Here is a 16,834-nt window from a genome sequence, read left to right as displayed (position 1 = left end):
ATCAGAAAAGAAGGTAAAAATAGTCCACAGGCAAAATCGCTCCTCAGGGTCATTCTTCAGAATGGGGACTGACGCCCAAAGTGTCTAGTGAGGGTACCTCTCCCCATGAGGATTCCGCTTCTTACTCGAGGATCCCAAAATAGGCATTTTTAGGCCAAGGAATCCTATTCAGAGTTATGAGATGTTCCTGTTATGAAAAATTAGTTTTGAAATATTCTGTTTATGAAGAGCTGAAAGGAACATATTAAAAACCCTGATATATTTTTTCTTTTATGGTTCTCCTACCTCCCCACTGTGGACACTGCTTTTAAGAACAAGAATCCTGTGTGTTTAATCCTATAATTGTACCAGGAGGGGAGCCCCTTTGCTGCAGGTGAGCCCTGTCCAGATTTCCCAGAAGGTGTGTCTGCTCTCCTTGGCACAAAGGGCTTGACAGCAGCATTCAGGTCAACCTGTTGCTTCCTTCTAACACTTTCTGAAGGTTTTCCTCATCACAAAAGTAATGTGAACAAACTAATCAGTCTAACAATATAGACAGCTTTAAAGAAAAATGAGAAGATTACCCCTGCCCTCTCCAAGCTTCTCCAGGACACAAGGCCTGTGCTTTTTCCCTTTGTATAAACATATCATATGCAGGCTGTATTTACTCTGACACTCAGTACTTCTAAACATTTATTTAAAATTTCTGATTGTGGCAAAATACATATAACATAAAATTTTCCATCTTAACTGTTTTTTAAATGTGCAGCTCAGTAGTGTTAAGTACGCCTGTATCTCATTCGTTGTGCAACTATCACCACCATCCATATCCAGAATTTTTTCATCTTGTAAAACTGAAACTCTGTCTCCATCCAACAATAGCTTTCCACTCCTGCTCCCCCAGCCCCTGGCACCCACAGTTCTATTTTCTGTCCCTATGAATTTGACTACTCTATGGACCCTCACATAGGTGGAATCATATAGTAGTTGTCTTTTTGTGACAGGTTTATTTTATTTGGTATAATTTCTTCAGGTTTCATCCATGTTGTAGCATCTCCTCTTTTAAGACTGCATAATATTCCATTGTAGGCATATACTATGTTTTATTTAGATACTCAACCATGGATGGTCACTGGGTTGCTTCCTCCTAATTAGGCTATTCATTGAGGATTTCTAAATAGTATATCTGGAAAAACCTCTACCCAGTCCATTCAACTCTGGAAATGCAAAACATATTCTCCCTTGCAGTCATGCATTCCTCTATATGTGCATTTCTTCACTGAGTGCCCAGGCAGTGGTGTCCAGCCCACAGCCCAGGATGACTATGGCTGCTACCCAATACAATATTGTAAAATGAATTAAAACCTTTTTTTGTTCATCAGTTTTTGTTAGTGTTTGTGTATTTAGTGTGTGGCCCAAGATAAATTCTTTTTCCAGTGTGGCCTGGAGACACCAAAACTTTGGACACCCCTGACAGAGTTTGCCTGGCAATCCATCAGGTACTGGTAACACAAGCAGAGATAAAATGGAGCAGTGTGATTGAGGAGATCAGACAGAATACAAAGCAAACAAAGCAAACAAATCAAACTGTGAGATGAGCTATAAGAGAAACATGCGAAGTCACTTGCTAGAGTCAGAAGGGAGGGCCAACTACGGTGATGAGGATGGCATGCCTGAGGTGAAGGTTAAGCTAAGATTGCTGGCGTCTAGAACCAGACCTACAGACAGGTGTTTGGGGTGGGGCAAAAGTGGACTCTTCACTGGAGAAAATTCCTGGGAGTGGAAAAGAGCTTGGCATTAGAGGGCACAGGGAAGAGGCGTACAGGGAGAGGTATGCCAGGTACACAGTGAGTTGGAGAAAGAGTGGCAGAGATGAGAATGGAGGGGGGTGGACAAGCTCAGGTGTAATTTGGAGTGTATTCTATGTGCATAGGGAAATCTTTAAAGGCTTTAAGCTGAGACGTGGCAGGACCATATTTGTGCTAAAAAATTGCAGGGGTGCCCTGGGAGAAGGATAGTTTGAAGGGAGCAGGAAGGGAAGTAGGAAAGCCACTAAGGTGGCTACTGCAGAAGTCTAGGCATAAAGTGAAGGAGATTGGACCTGGAGTAGTGGCACTAGAACTGGGAAACGTGGATAAATTTGATATAGATTTGGGAGCTAAATCAATGGGACTCACAGGTGGGTTAGGTGTTGGAAATGAGAGAGAAGAGATTAAGATAATGCCTTTCTTTTCCATTTCTTTGGTCTGAAGAGCTTTGTCAGTATGCCAAGTGCTGTGGGCTTGAGAGGCCCAGCATTCACAGAGCATCTTACAATACAGTTTTTGGTGGAGACCTCTTCCTGCTCCCACTTTCAACAGCTGCAGAATGCATCCCAATTCAGCACCTTTGATTTCCCCTAGACCACTCTCTTGTTTGAGCAGATGTTACTGGGCTAGTGAGCTCCATGGTAATTCTGCCTGACCAGCAAAAAGCTGTTTGATGGCAGCACATGCAAAACAACCAAGAAATGTAGGTACATCATATTTGGATTTTTCTGCAGCCATTTTCCTTAGTACACCCTGGACTTTACCCATTACCTATCTGAACTATTTCTTTTTCAAATATTTCAAAATTTCAAGTCCTCTGATTTGAAGAGGGAGAAACAAAGTAAAAACTACAGTAGTAAAAGAAAAATTCTAGCCTCTACTATGCCTATCTTTGGGAATGTAATTCCTTATCTTAAAAATTAGAATGTTTTACTCAATTTTCAGTTCTCTTTTTAACTCTACCAATTTATGACTCCTTATAATAATGATCTATTTTTAGGGACAATGAGATAACTTCTGTTTTTCAAAACGTGAACAACTACCTTTTACCAACAAAAATCTCAAACTGAAAATTAAATATCATTGCATGAGTGGAACCTATAATCTGTATAGAAATATCACAGTAGTTATAACCATTTCTTTTCTTTCTCTTTAAAATTGAAATATAGGAGTTCTACTTCTGGATATGAAGGAATAGTTTGTAGCAGACCAATGTCCTTGCTAAGAAACAATGAAGAAATGTAGATAAATTTTAAGTCTACTGAAATGCAATAGTGAGTCATAGGACACCTCAAGGGAACCATGTGTTAAGGGCCAAAATCCTGAAGAAAAAGAGATACGGGAAGTGAGGCAATTTTCTGCACACTGCTTGTTATCCTGAACACCTAATTTTTAGTGTGGAGTGAGAGGCTGAGAAGCCAGCACAGGGTTGAGAAGCCTGGGACATCAGGACTATTGGACAGTGGGGATTTTTAGAGGGAGAGGTGGGGAAGGAAGAGTACAGAGAAATGAGGTACTTCTTGAACTGGTGAGCTGAGAGGGAAAAAGAGTGAGATAAACAGCAGGAAGTGCTAAAAAGTGAATCAGATTTGAGCCTGCAGCAGGAGTGTTTGGGTCATAAACTCACTGCATGTAGTACTTTATAGGGTAAGAGACTTATGTGACATCTTGATGGGAGCATGCTTCGTATATGCAAACTCTGTGCAATTATAATCCGTGGTCACCTTCCTCCAGGTGTCCCAGCCACAGTGATTCTCCTCCAAGCAAATGTTATCAGTCTGTTTGTCTACAAGCTCAGTATCATGCCTTATTTTTTTCCCTCTGGGAGCATCTCTCTTCATTACTCCTGATAACTGACAGAAAAATGTACCACAAGTGAAATTTCTGACTATCTTCTCTTTGGTATTTAAGGGGAAAATGCAAAACTAGTTGATTTGGGTTCTAAACCTGGTGCCCTGTGTGAATTTGGGTATTTATCTGTGCTACATCTGAAAAAAATCAAACTAACAGTAGTGCTTAGATGATTTGCATGTTGTGAGCATTAAATGAGTTTTGCTATGCCTGGCACACTGCAAACAATCAAATGATGTTTATTGTCATTCTAACGGGCTTATCTGAATTAATAAAAATAATAAGTAGGACTGGCATAAAAGGGTTTGGCAAAAACACAGGTGACTCTCAGTAAGCCTAAATGGAAGGCTCACTGGCTATAGGGATCAAAATATGGCCAGGATGTGAACCCTCTTAGAATGGTCCTTCACAGCTGTAAACTATTATGTGGTCAGGTAGCTCTTCATTCAGATTAGTGTTCTGCAAATTCCAACCAGGTACACAAAGGCAGGTGGGTAGTCTTAGAGAATATCATCCTAGGGACATTAGAGCTTTAATGTGACTTTGGCTTCCCTGCCAGCTTGTCTGGGGTCACCAGATGGCAGGAGATTCTCACTGTGACAGCGGCTGTTCTTTGGACCAATTACACCTCTGTACTAACAGCTTTCACACTAAGCAAACCATTTGGCTGTTTAAATTTATGCTTGTGTGAGCCCAGTAATTTGAGTGCGTGTCAACATTCCAGCTGGCTGAAACAAAAATGTGTGAGCATCTTGAAGAGTCAGTGTAGTTATCTCAAAGATTGGTTGAGTGGAAGGCAATGAGGAGCATGTCTGTTTTAGCTGTTTCATTTTTGTCAGTTGAACCTTGAACAACCCAGATTTGAATCCCAAGGTTCACTTACATGCAGATTGGTTTCAATAAATACTTTCTTTAATGATTTTTTAAATAACAATTTCAGTCCTCTACTTACTTTGTTGTAAGAATATGTTATGTAATACATATAACAAAAATATGTGTTAATTCTCTGTTTATGTTATAGGTAAGGTTTCTGGTCAGCAGTCGCTTATTAGTAGTTAAGTTTTGGGGGGAATTAGAAGTTATATGTGGGTTTTCGATTGCTCAGGGTCAACACCACTAACCTCTATGTTGTATAAGGGTCAACTGTACAAATATAGCATGATTATTTTAAAGTAAAATCAAATAATAAATAAAAGCATGAAGAAGTTAAATTTACCTTTAATTCTACCAACCAGTGGATATGCTCTTTTAATATATGATTCATTTTTGGTTTATAATTGTATTTGAAACTAGGGAGTTTTCCCCCAAATCATGGCAGATAAATGAATGAAATGTGAGCTCCAAATCCCAGAGAGACTTATTTACTTAGTTACTTAATTTATTTGTTTATATTTTTCATTAACTTTATTGGGGTGACATTGGTTAATAAAATTATGTAGGTTTTAGATGCATAATTCTATAATATATCATCTGTATATTGCATTGTGTGTTCACTACACCAAGTCAAGTCTCCTTCCATTATCATTTATCCCCCTTTACCCTTTATGTCTATTGGTCATCTGTATGTCCTCTTTGGAGGAAGTGTGTATTAAGGTCTTTCTTCTGCCCAAACAAAAGTGGACTGTTTTGTGTGTGCGTGCATGTGTGTGTGTGTGTGTGTGTGTGTGTGTGTGTTATTATATGGATTGCTTATAAATTGTGGATATTAACCCCCTGTGGAATGTATCATTGACAAATACCTTCTTCCATTTTTGTTTTGTTGATGGTTTCCTCTGCTGTGTAAAACCTTTTAAATGTAGTCCTATTTATTTATTTTTTCTCTTGTCTGAGGAGATATATCAGAAAAACATATTTCTAAGAGTAATGACAGAGTTTACTTTGCCAATGTTTTCTTCTAGAAGTTTTATAGTTTTGATTTTTACATTTTAGTCTTTAATCCATTTTGAGTTTGTACTCATATATGGTGTAAGGTGGTCTAGTTTCATTTCTTTTTGCATGTATCTGTCCAGTATTCCCAACATTATTTATTATTATGGAGTAGTAGACTTACCCCATTATATGCTCTTGCCTTCTTTGTGAAATATAATTGACCATAAAGTTGTGGGTTTTTTAATGGGCTCTCTATTCTGTTCCATTGATTCATGTCTGTTTTTATGCCAGTACAATGCACTTTTGATTATGGCCTTGTAATATAGTTTAATATTAGGTAGCATGATTGTTCCAACTTTATTCTTTATCCTCAAGATTGCTGTGGCTATTTGGGGTCTATCGTAGTTCCATATACATTTTTGGAATACTTGTTACAGTTTTTGGAAATATGCCATTGGTATCTTGATAGGAATTGTGTTGAGTCTATAGATTGCCTTGGGTAGTATTTTTAATGTTGTTAACTCTTGCTATCCATGAACATGGTATATGCTTCCACTTATTTATCTTCTTTAATTTTTTCCTTCAGTGTCTTACAATTTTCCAGGTACAGGTCCTTTACATCCTTGGTTAAATTTACTTTTAGGTATTTTATTCTTTCCTGAGTTGTAAATGGGATTTTCTTAGTTTCACTGATAGTTCATTAATGGTGTACCAAAATGAATCTGACTTCTAGATACTGTAGTTTGCCATGTATAACATGCACTTTTTTTGCCCACATTTTTTAGGAAAAATATGGATATACATTACACATGGGTATATATAATGATTATATACCATGGGTATAATAATGGGTATATAATAACGTGTGTAATGTGTACAAAAAACGTGGGAGCACATTATATATGACAAAATACAGAATTTATTTTGTATCTTACTTTATTGAATTTGTTTATCAGTTCTAGTAGTTTTTGGTGAAAACTTTAGGGTTCTTTATATACAGTATTATCTAATCTGCAAATAATGACAGTTTTACTTCTTTCTTTCCAATTTGTGTGTCTTTTATTTCTTTTATTTATTACAAATGTTCTATTTTAGTTTATAAGTATATTTTATTGATAATGCTATTACAGTTGTACCACTTTTTCCCTTCTTTATCCCCTTTCACCTTGCATCCACCCTCCCACCAGCATCCCCCATCCCCTTAGGTCATGTTCATGGGTCATACATATAAGTTCTTTTGATCCTCCATTTCCTGTACTATTCTTAACCTCTCCCTCTCTATTTTGTAGCTACCAATTATGTTTCTTATTCCCTGTGCCTTTCCCCCCATTTATCCCCCCTCCCCACTGATAGTCCTCCATGTGATCTCCAATTCTGTGATTCTGTTCCTGTTCTAGTTGTTTGCTTAGTTGGTTTTTGTTTTTGTGTTTTAGGTTCAGTTGTTGATAGTTGTGAGTTTGTTGTCATTTTACTCTTTGTATTTCTGATCTTCTTCTTTTCCTTAGATAAGTTTCTTTAAAATTTCATATAATAAGGGCTGGTGATGATGAAGTCCTTTAACTTGACCTTATCTAGGAAGCACTTTATTTGCCCTTCCATTTTGAGAGCTTTGCTGCATAGAGTAATCTTGGATGTAGGTCCTTGCCTTTCAAGACTTCAAATACTTCTTTCCAGCCCCTTCTTGCCTGTAAGGTTTCTTTTAAATCAGCTGATAGTCTTATGGGAATGCCTTTGTAGGTAACTGTCTCATTTTCTCTTGCTGCTTTTAAAATTCTGTCCTTATCTCTAATCTTGGGTAATTTGATTATGATGAGTCTTGGTTTGTTCCTCCTTGGGTCCAGTTTCTTTGGGACTTTGTGAGCTTCCTGGACTTCCTGAAAGTCTATTTCCTTTGCCAGATTGGGGAGGTTGTCCTTCATTATTTTTTCAGATAAGTTTTCCATTTCTTGCTCTTCCTCTTCTTCTGGCACTCCTATGATTTGCATGATGGAACATTTGAAGTTGTTCTAGAGGTTCCAGAGCCTCTCTTTATTTTTTTTTTGAATTCTTGTTTCTTTATTCTCTTCTGGTTAAAGTTTATTTTTTCCTTCTATTCCAAGTTGTTGATTTGATTCTCAGTTTCCTTCCTTCCACTGTTGGCTCCCTGTACATTTTTCTTTATTTCACTTTGCATAGCCTTCACTTCTTCCTCTCTTTTACATCTGTAACAATTGTTTCTGTGAGCATCCTGATTATAGTGTTTTGAACTCTGCATCTGATAGCTTGGCTGTCTCCTCATCATTTAGTTATTTTCCTGGAGCTTTGATCTATTCTCTCATTTGGGTAATTTTTTGTCATGGTGCATCTGTTACATAGTGAGAGGTAGAGCCTTAGCTATTTGTTAGGGTGGGGCAGACCACATTGCTGCGTTGTGGTGCTGTATGTGGGGGAGGTGTCTGGGAGGGCACAGCACCACTTGCTCAGCCCTCAGCTGTCTTTCAGTCATTTTCTCCATTATCCACAAGCAAATTGGGCACTTCTGCTGCTGATTCCCAGGTGGATGGGTTTGTGTATATTCTAGTACCTTGTGGGTCTCTCCAACGAACTCTCCTGTGAAGCTGGGAGTTTCTCCTGCCATCTCAACCCCCACAGATTTTTTCAGTCAGAGTCTTTGAGTGTTTATTTCCTTGAACTGAAACCCTGGGTTGTTCATCTGTCTCACTCCCCAGTTGTTCCCCTGGTTTATCTGCATGCAAATGTGGCACCACTTTCTCTGACAGCTGTCACTTGCTCCAGTTCTCCAGTCATCAACTTGCATCCACTCTGCCCCAGCTGCCTGTCTCTGCTCCTCCTATTGGTCTGGATGAATGTTTCTTCTTCAACTCCTTGGTTGTCAGACTTCCATACAGTTTGATTTTCTGACAGTTCTGTTTTTGTTTTTGTTTTTTAAATTTGTGGCTGTCTTACTTTTGGTTGTGTGAGTAGGCACAGTGTATCTATTTATGCTTCCATCTTGGCCCGAATCTGATCTGTTCTTTTATTTGAGCTATATTTCTTTGACTCTGTGCATGTATTACATTGTAAGGGGTGGAGCCTTAGCTATTCACCAGGGTGGGGCAACCCACTTTGCTGCATTGTGGCACTCTATTTGGGGGAGGGGTGTGAGAGGGAACAGTGCCACTTACTTCGCTATCACCCTGCTTTTATTCACTTCCCCCAGCCTTTTGTTTCTTTTTTTTTTTCTGATTGCTGTGGCTAGGACTTCCAGTTCTATGTTGCATAAGAGTAATGAAAGGGGGCATCCCTGTCTTGTTCCCAATTTTAAGGGAAACGTTTTAGTTTTTGTCCTTTGAGTATGCTGTCGTTTTTCATATGTGGAGGTATGTTCCCCTTATTTCCACTTCGCTGAGTTTGTATCATAAAAGGTGCTGGATTTTATAAAATATTTTTTCTGTATCTATTGATATGAGGATTGTATTTTTATCCTTTATTCTGTTTATGTGTTGTGTAACATTTATTGATTTGTGGATATTTTACCCACCTTGCATCTCCAGAATAAATCCCACTTAATCATTGTGTGTCATCTTTTTAATGTGTTGCTGGATCCAGTTTGCTAACATTTCATTGAGAAATTGAGCATCTATGTTCATCAAGGATATTGTGCTATAATTTTTTCTTTGTAGTGTCTTTATCTGATTTTGAGGTTAGGGTAATGCTGACTTTGTAAAGCGAGCTTGGGAGTCTTCCCTTCTCTTAAATATTTTGGAAGAGTTTGAGAAGAATAGGTGGTAGTTCTTTGAATGTTTGATAAAATTCTCCTGTGAAGCCACCTGGTCTAGCAGTTTTGTTTGTTGGGAATGTTTGATTACTGCTTCAATTTCAGTCTACTCAGTCTATTTTTTTAGTCTTCTTGATTGAGTTGTGGGAGATTGCATGTTTCTAGACATGTATTTCTTACAGATTTGTCCAATTTGTCGTATACTGTTGTTCATAATATTTTCTTACAGCACTTTGTATTTCTTTGGTATAAGTTGTTGCTTTTCCTCTTTCATTTCTGATTTTATTTATTTGTGCTCTCCTTGTTTTTCTTAATGAATCTGGTTCAAGTTTTTTTCAATCATATTTATCTTTTCAAAGAACTAGCTCTTGGTTTCATTGATCTTTTGTATTGTTTTTTAGACTTGATTTTGTTTATTTCTGCTCTGATCTTTATTATGTTTTTTTCTTCCACTCATTTTGGGCTTTGTTTATTGTCTTTTTCTAGTTCCTTTAAGTATAAAGTTAGATTGTTTATTTGAGATTTTTCTTGTTTCCTGGTGTAGGCCTGTAATACTATGGATTTCCCTTTTAGAACTGCTTTTGCTGTGTCCAATAGATTTTTAGGTTGTTGAGTTCTCATTTTTATTTGTTTAAAGGTGCTTTTTGATTTCTTCCTTGATCTTATTGTTAACTCATTCATTATTTAGCAACATATTATTTAGCCTCCATGTCTTTGTGTGTTTTCTGTTTTTTTCCCCCTTGTCATTGATTTCTAGTTGCATTCCTTTATGGTCAAAGAAAATGCTTGATGTGATTTAAATTGTCTTAGATTTATTGAGACTTGTTTTGCATCCTGACATGTGGTCTATCCTGGAAAGTGATCCATGTACACCTGAAAAGAATTTGTACTCTTCTGCTTTGGGATGAAATGCTCTGAAGATACCAATTAAATCCATCTGACCTAGTGTGTCATTTAAGGTTGCTATTTTCTTGTTTATTTTCTGCCTGGAAGTTCTATTCATTGATGTTAATGGGGGTGTTAAAATCTCCTACTGTGACTTTATTACTGGTGATCTTTCTCTTTATGTCCATTAAGATTTGCTTTATATATTTAGGTGTTACTATGTTGGGTACATAAATGTTTACTAGGGTTATACCTTCTTGTTAGATTGTTCTCTTTATAATAAGGTAGTGCCCTTCTTTATTTTATAATCTATTTTGTCTCATATGAGTATTGATTATCCAGCTTTTTTATTTCTATTTGTATAAAATATCTTTTTTCATCCCTTTACTTTCAGTCTGTGTATATTTTTTGTAATGAGATGGGTGTCTTGAGACGGTAGATGTGGATCTTGTTTTCTTATCCATTCGGACACCCTATGAATTTTGATTAGAGCATTTAACCCATTTACATTTAAAGGGGTTATTGATAGGTATGTGTTTATTGCCATTTTATTCTTTAGCCTCTCTTTTTTCCCTTCTTCTTCTTCGTCTTAAAGATGATCTTTTAACATTTCTCGTAATACTGGTTTGGCGGTAATGAACTTCTTCAGCTTTTAAAATTTTTTTCTGGGAAGCTCTTTATTTCTCCCTCAATTTTAAATGATAGCCTTGCTGGAGAAAGTGGTTGTGGTTGTAGGTCTTTGCTTCTGATCACTTTGAATGTTTCATGCTAATCCTTCCTGGCCTGAGATTTTTCTGTTGAGAATTCAGTTGACACTCTTAGGAGAGCTCCCTTGTACTAAGCAACTGTCTTTCTCTTGCTACTTTTAGAATTCTCTCTTTGTCTTTAACCTTTGCCATTTTAACTATGATGTATCTTGGTTTGGGCTTCTTTTGGTTCATTTTGTTTTGGACTCTCTTTGCTTTCTGGACTTGTGAGTTATTTTCCTTTACAATGTTGGAAAAGTTTTCAGTCATTATTTCTTCGAACAGGTTATTGATACCCTGCTCCTTTTCTTCTCCTTCTGGTACCCATGTGTTATTGATGTTGGTATGCTTCTAGTGCCCCAAAGGTCCCTTAAACTGTTCTCATTTAATTTTTTTCTTTGTCCTACTCTGATTGTGTATGTTCTGCTACCTTGTTGTCCAAATCACTGATTTATCCTCTGCTTTATCCAACCTGCTGTTCATTCCTTCAAGTACATTTTTTATTTTCAATTCTGTAGTCTTCATTTCTGACTGGTTCTTTGGAATGGTTTCTATGGTTTTTTGTTCATGCTGCTGTAGTTCTCACTAAGTTCCTTATAGTTTTCATTAAGTTTCTTGAGAATTTTTATAATCATTCTTTTAAACTCTATCATTGGTAAATTACTCTCTATTTTATTTAGCTATTTTTTTCTGGAGATTTATCCTGTTTCTTTTTTTTTTTTTCATTTTGGGTATGTTTCTTTGTCTTCCCATTTTGGCTGCCTCTTTGTGTTTATTTTTATGTATTAGGTAGATCTGTTATGACTCCCAGTCCTCGTGGCATAATTTTACATGGCAGCTGTCCTATGGGACCCAGTGGGACAGTCTCCTTGATCACCTGCATTGGTGTTCCAGGAATGTCCCTTGTGTGGGTTATGTGGGCCTTCCTGTTTTAATCCAGGCTTGTTTCTATTGGCTCATTCATGCCTGGGGTGAATTTTGAGGTTGGCTGATTGTGAGGATCAACCCCATTCACAGTGTACAAGTTGCTGTGTAAGTGCTGATCATACAGAGCAGAATTTGGCCTCAGCAGGGTCTGGCACCTCCTGAGATCTCCCTTTGGATATGCTGCTTTCGAAGCTAATTGAATCCTGCTCTGATGTAGTCTGAAGCTGGTCACTGGGTGTATAGTTGTGGGCATCCAGGAAGAAATTCTGCTTCAGACCAATGTCAAATATTGTCTGTGACTGGCCCTGAGCAACCTATAGAGCTACAGAGCAATCCATAGTTTATGGCTGTCTTTGCTGGGCCTGGCTTTGCAGAGAAAGGATCAAGTTACATACCAAATGTGGCTTTTATCGGCACTAAGCCTGAGGGAAGGTTAACAAAAGTAACAAGGAACTTTGAGATCTTCCTCCACCTGCCTTCACTTGCCAGCTCCTTGTTGGGCTCAATCCCTAAAAAAGCCTCTGATAGTACACGAGTTGCATGAGTTATGTTCTAAGTGAGTCACCAGGTAGGGGCAAGTAGTGTTCCCCTGACTGATACAAGTTCAAACTCAGTACCAGTACAGGGTCTGAAGCCTCTCAGAAAATATCCCTAGGTATACCAAGTTTAGCTGCCACCAACTGGGTGCTCACACACTGTTGTAGGCACAGTTTCAAGCAGTCATCAGCATGAGGCTAGTAGGGGTTATGAGTTCCAAATAAACTAAGATTTGGCCATGTGAAGAAGGGAGGGCTCTGCACTGCTCAGGCACTCAAGGAAAAATTCCTCTCATCCTAGAGTCACACAGCTCAGTCTGTTCCAGATTCTGCCAGGAGCCCCATCTCAACAGGGTTGGGAACTGCCTGGAGTCAGGAGATGGAGAGGTGACATTCAGTCTTGGGGAAAGTTGGAGGAAGTGGTCACTGCCTCAGAGCCACACAAGTAAATCTATCCCAGATCTTGCCTAGATCTGGGTAGCATGGATCCACCAGGAGTCAGGAAGGTAATAGTACTGGGACCCCAGAGAGTGGCACTAGCAGATGTTCCATGATGGGGAGGAACAAATCAGGTTCACAAAAGTGGGGATATGACCCCTACCCCAAAGACACATCCTGAGTCTGCCTAGACCTCTTCAACCTAGCCCAGGCAGCTAACTTCTCCAAAGAGTGCAAGCTCTGCAGGTTGAGGCCACATAGATAATGGAGGGTGGGACTGTTGCATTTCCACAGGCTGATGCCATATGGAGGGGTATGTTCCACTCAAGAAAAATGGCATATGTGGTATGGGATAGTGATTTAACACAGGTATCCTAGCTGCTTTTTCCTCAGCTCTCTCCCCAGAACCACAAATCTTTGTCTCTCCTTGTACAGTTCTAGTTCACTCAGCCCTCACTTTGTTAGAGCCCAGCGTGAGTGGCTCCCAATGAGATTTTGTGCATTGGCCCTTTAAGAGGGTGCCTATGTAGTTGGAATATACAGAAAAGTGAACAAAGACAGTCTGCCCTTTAAGAGCAGACTCCTGTCTCTCCTTGGCAGGCAAAATATGCACTGATTTCTATAGCCAGATATGTGGGTGCCTCTTCCTGGCTCTGGTGCTCTGGTCTGGGGAACCTGGTTTGGAGTTGAAAACCCTTGTTCCTCAGGGGAGCCTTTGCAGCTGTGAGGCCTTTCCAGAATCTTAGCCACCACATGTGGGAGTGGGGTCAGCCATTTTTGTGTCTCTACCCTTCCTACCAACCTCAATATGGCTTCTTTTGTAAATGTACTATATTATATTATTTTATTTTATTTTTATTTTTTACTGTTGTTCAAGTACAGTTTTCTGCCTTTTCCCCTGACCTGTAAATTCTTGGCTATAAGCCTTCTCTTCAGCTAGTCTTCAGTTGGTTATTCAGGTTAATTGCTCTATATTTCAGTTGTATAATTCCAGTTTTGTCCTGGGAGGAGTTGACTCCCATAGAGACTTTAACAATTAAAATTATAAGTCCTGTTTATATCATACTTCATTCAAGGCTAATCAAATATTGGGAAAATAATTTTGGTAACATATTAAATGGCAGGTTATAAAAAATACATGTTATGTTTGCTTATATTTTCTCAGAGGAATTCTAACACTTGTATCACTGTTGAGACAAGGGAATTTTATTCTTGCTCCAGCCACAATTGAAGGTTGATAAGCTGTCTATCTACAGCCTTCCTAAGTCTAATGATTTGGGCAAAGCAATGCTTATGAGACAGTAGTAACCATATATTCTCTTTTCTGTCATCTCATCAGGCTATTGGTTCCCTTTTCTGTATATTCCAACTACAAACCTGAGGATCAACTTATAGTGCTGGAAGTTACAGACCTGAGGTCATTTAAATAACTTCCTTTATCTGCTGGACCTTCTAAGTTCTGTGCTTTTATAGAAATATAAAACATATCAAGAAGTGACATGAATATATTCATGTCAATATATATTCATCCCATGACATGAATGTAGTTTAGAATTCTATCTCCTGCTGTTTCACTGATGGTGCCATGGTGGCCGTTCCTCCCTCTGCAGTGGGGAGGCATTTCTCTTCCTATTCTCTTCCTATTAGGAGAGGTCCCAACACTTGAGCTCTTAATCCCCAACTTTTCCTTTTTTTCTTCCCCCTGCAGATATTGCTGCATCAGTATTTTCCCTGCCTATAGGAATAGCATCTACCATGGCAACAAAAAGAAAAAAGGAAGCAACTCTTCTGTGAATGCAAGTTCTTCCATAGACATTAACCAGAGATACTCATTCCCTTTATAAAGTTCCTTCAAAAGCAGCTTGCTTGATTTGCTTTCATTCTTCATTTTTATCCTTTACTTCTAGCTCTTTGATATAAAGCTTGTTTAGACTGTAGGAGTTCTCCAAAGGTCTTTTTCATTGTTTTCTCACTCTACACACAAACATACACACAATTTTACATATTATTTGATACCATAAGTTAATTTCTGATGCTGATGATTCTCAAATCTAAAACCCCAAACCATACTTTTACTTTGAAGCTTTTACTGTATCAAATTTCTTACTAGATCTGGACATGACTGTTTAAACACTTTTCCACGTCTACTAGACCTGTTCCTTCTGGAATCTATGTTGCTGAATAGTGCCACATCCCACCCACCGTTCGATACCACACCTAAGGTTGATCCAGATGCCGTCTGTTCCTGGCTTCCCAATTCCATTAGTCATCCAAACCTCAAGCTCTCCCTTGTATATCTCTCATTATCACTATTTTACTTCAGACTCACACCACATCTTCCCACCCATATTTAAACATCATTTATAGCCTTGGCTTGTGTGGCTCAGTGGTTTGAGTGCCAGCCTGTGAACCAAAGGGTCGCTAGTCCATTCCCAGTCAGGGCACATGCCTGGGTTGCAGGCCAGATCCCCAGTAGGGGGCGTGTGAGTGGCAACCACACTAAGATGTTTCTCTCCCTCTCTTTCTCCCTCCATTCCTCTCTCTAAAAAGAAATAAATAAAATCTTAAAAAATAAACATAATTTATAATAATTATGAAATATAGCACATAAGAAAGCACCATAAAACTCAAATATATAGTACATAAAAATAGCCAGGTAATCAGTATTCAGGTCAAGGAAAAGAACATTCTAGAATTCCAGAAATACCTGAGTTGTCTTTTTTTGGTAACATCCCCTTCCTCTTTCTAGGGACAATCTCTACACTGGATTTAGGGGCATCATTCCTTATTTTTCTCCTGAGTTTTGCCACTGATGCCTGCACCTCTAAGCAATGAAGTGCAACTTTTCTATTTTGTGAGCAGAGAGTATTCTTCTATTTCTTCATTTTCATTTTCTTACACTTTTTAAATTTACCAATATGAATTTGAGATTTTTCTATGTTGTGGGTCATATTCAGTGCTGTGTACTGTCCCATGACATGAATATAGTGTACTTTTTCCCATCATTCCCTTGGTGGGTACTGGGCAGATCCTGGTTTTGAACTGATCACAGTGACACCACTGCAGACACACACTCAGTGTGAATGGATCCCTTGGTATGTGTGTTTGAGAGCCCCAGGGTGCATTCCTTGGGATGAGTTGGGTGCCAGTCCCAATTACTTAGCGAATCATCACTTGGAGTGCAGATATTACATGCATTTTGAAGTGATTTTTGCAATAGCTGATTCATTACTCTCTCTTTCTAAATGACTTTCTTCCTATCACACCAAGGAACTTTCCAAGAAACAGGTCTGATGATGTTCCTTTTCTACTTAGCATTTTTTCCATGGCTCCCTTGGCCTTGGACAATATCCATATTCTCTAGCAATGATAGTTAGGGCCTACTGTGGTCAGACCTCTGCCCAGCTCTCCAAACCCCAATTCTGCCATTTGTTTTTTGCAACCCCATTGATGACCCACACAGCAGTGCCTGCAGCTGCTGAAACACAACATGTGTTTGTCAGGTACTTAACATGTAATTTTCTTTCAATCAAATCTTCTATGAGAACATTTCCTTATCCTGAGCCTGAGTCCTGAGAAAGTCCCTAGTATTCTGAAATCACTTGGGCATACCAGTATCATGACAGCCATGGAGCTGTGTTGGAAGTCTCTGTTTACATTGTACTTATTCATATCCTGTCTTATAAAAGGTATTGATTAGGTAAAATACAATCAAGATGGAGCCACATAAGTAGATACAAAGCAGAGTAAAGTCAGGTGTGGCTAGATTACATGATAAAGAGAGAACATTGAAAACTAGGTACACAAACTATGGGATTCCATATGGCCATCAAAATGGTATCTTAGGTAGACACTGAGAATCAGAGACCACAAAGTGGGTAAGTGTCTTCTCTACCACAAAGCAAGGCTAGGAAATATATATTTATCTCTGTATTTATTCTCAGTGCCTGGGACCTCATTGGTATAGTAGGATTTGGTGAATGTTGAAGTGGACACCTGAGGTAATAGTCACCTTTAGGAATTATAACCTCATCTGTG

Source organism: Sturnira hondurensis, unplaced genomic scaffold (genome assembly GCF_014824575.4).
Source record: "Sturnira hondurensis isolate 20B ecotype Veracruz unplaced genomic scaffold, ASM1482457v3 Scaffold0022201, whole genome shotgun sequence".
NCBI classification, from domain to species: Eukaryota; Metazoa; Chordata; class Mammalia; order Chiroptera; family Phyllostomidae; genus Sturnira; species Sturnira hondurensis.
The sequence above is the reverse complement of the archived record's forward strand: the minus strand, read 5'-3'. Positions refer to the sequence as shown.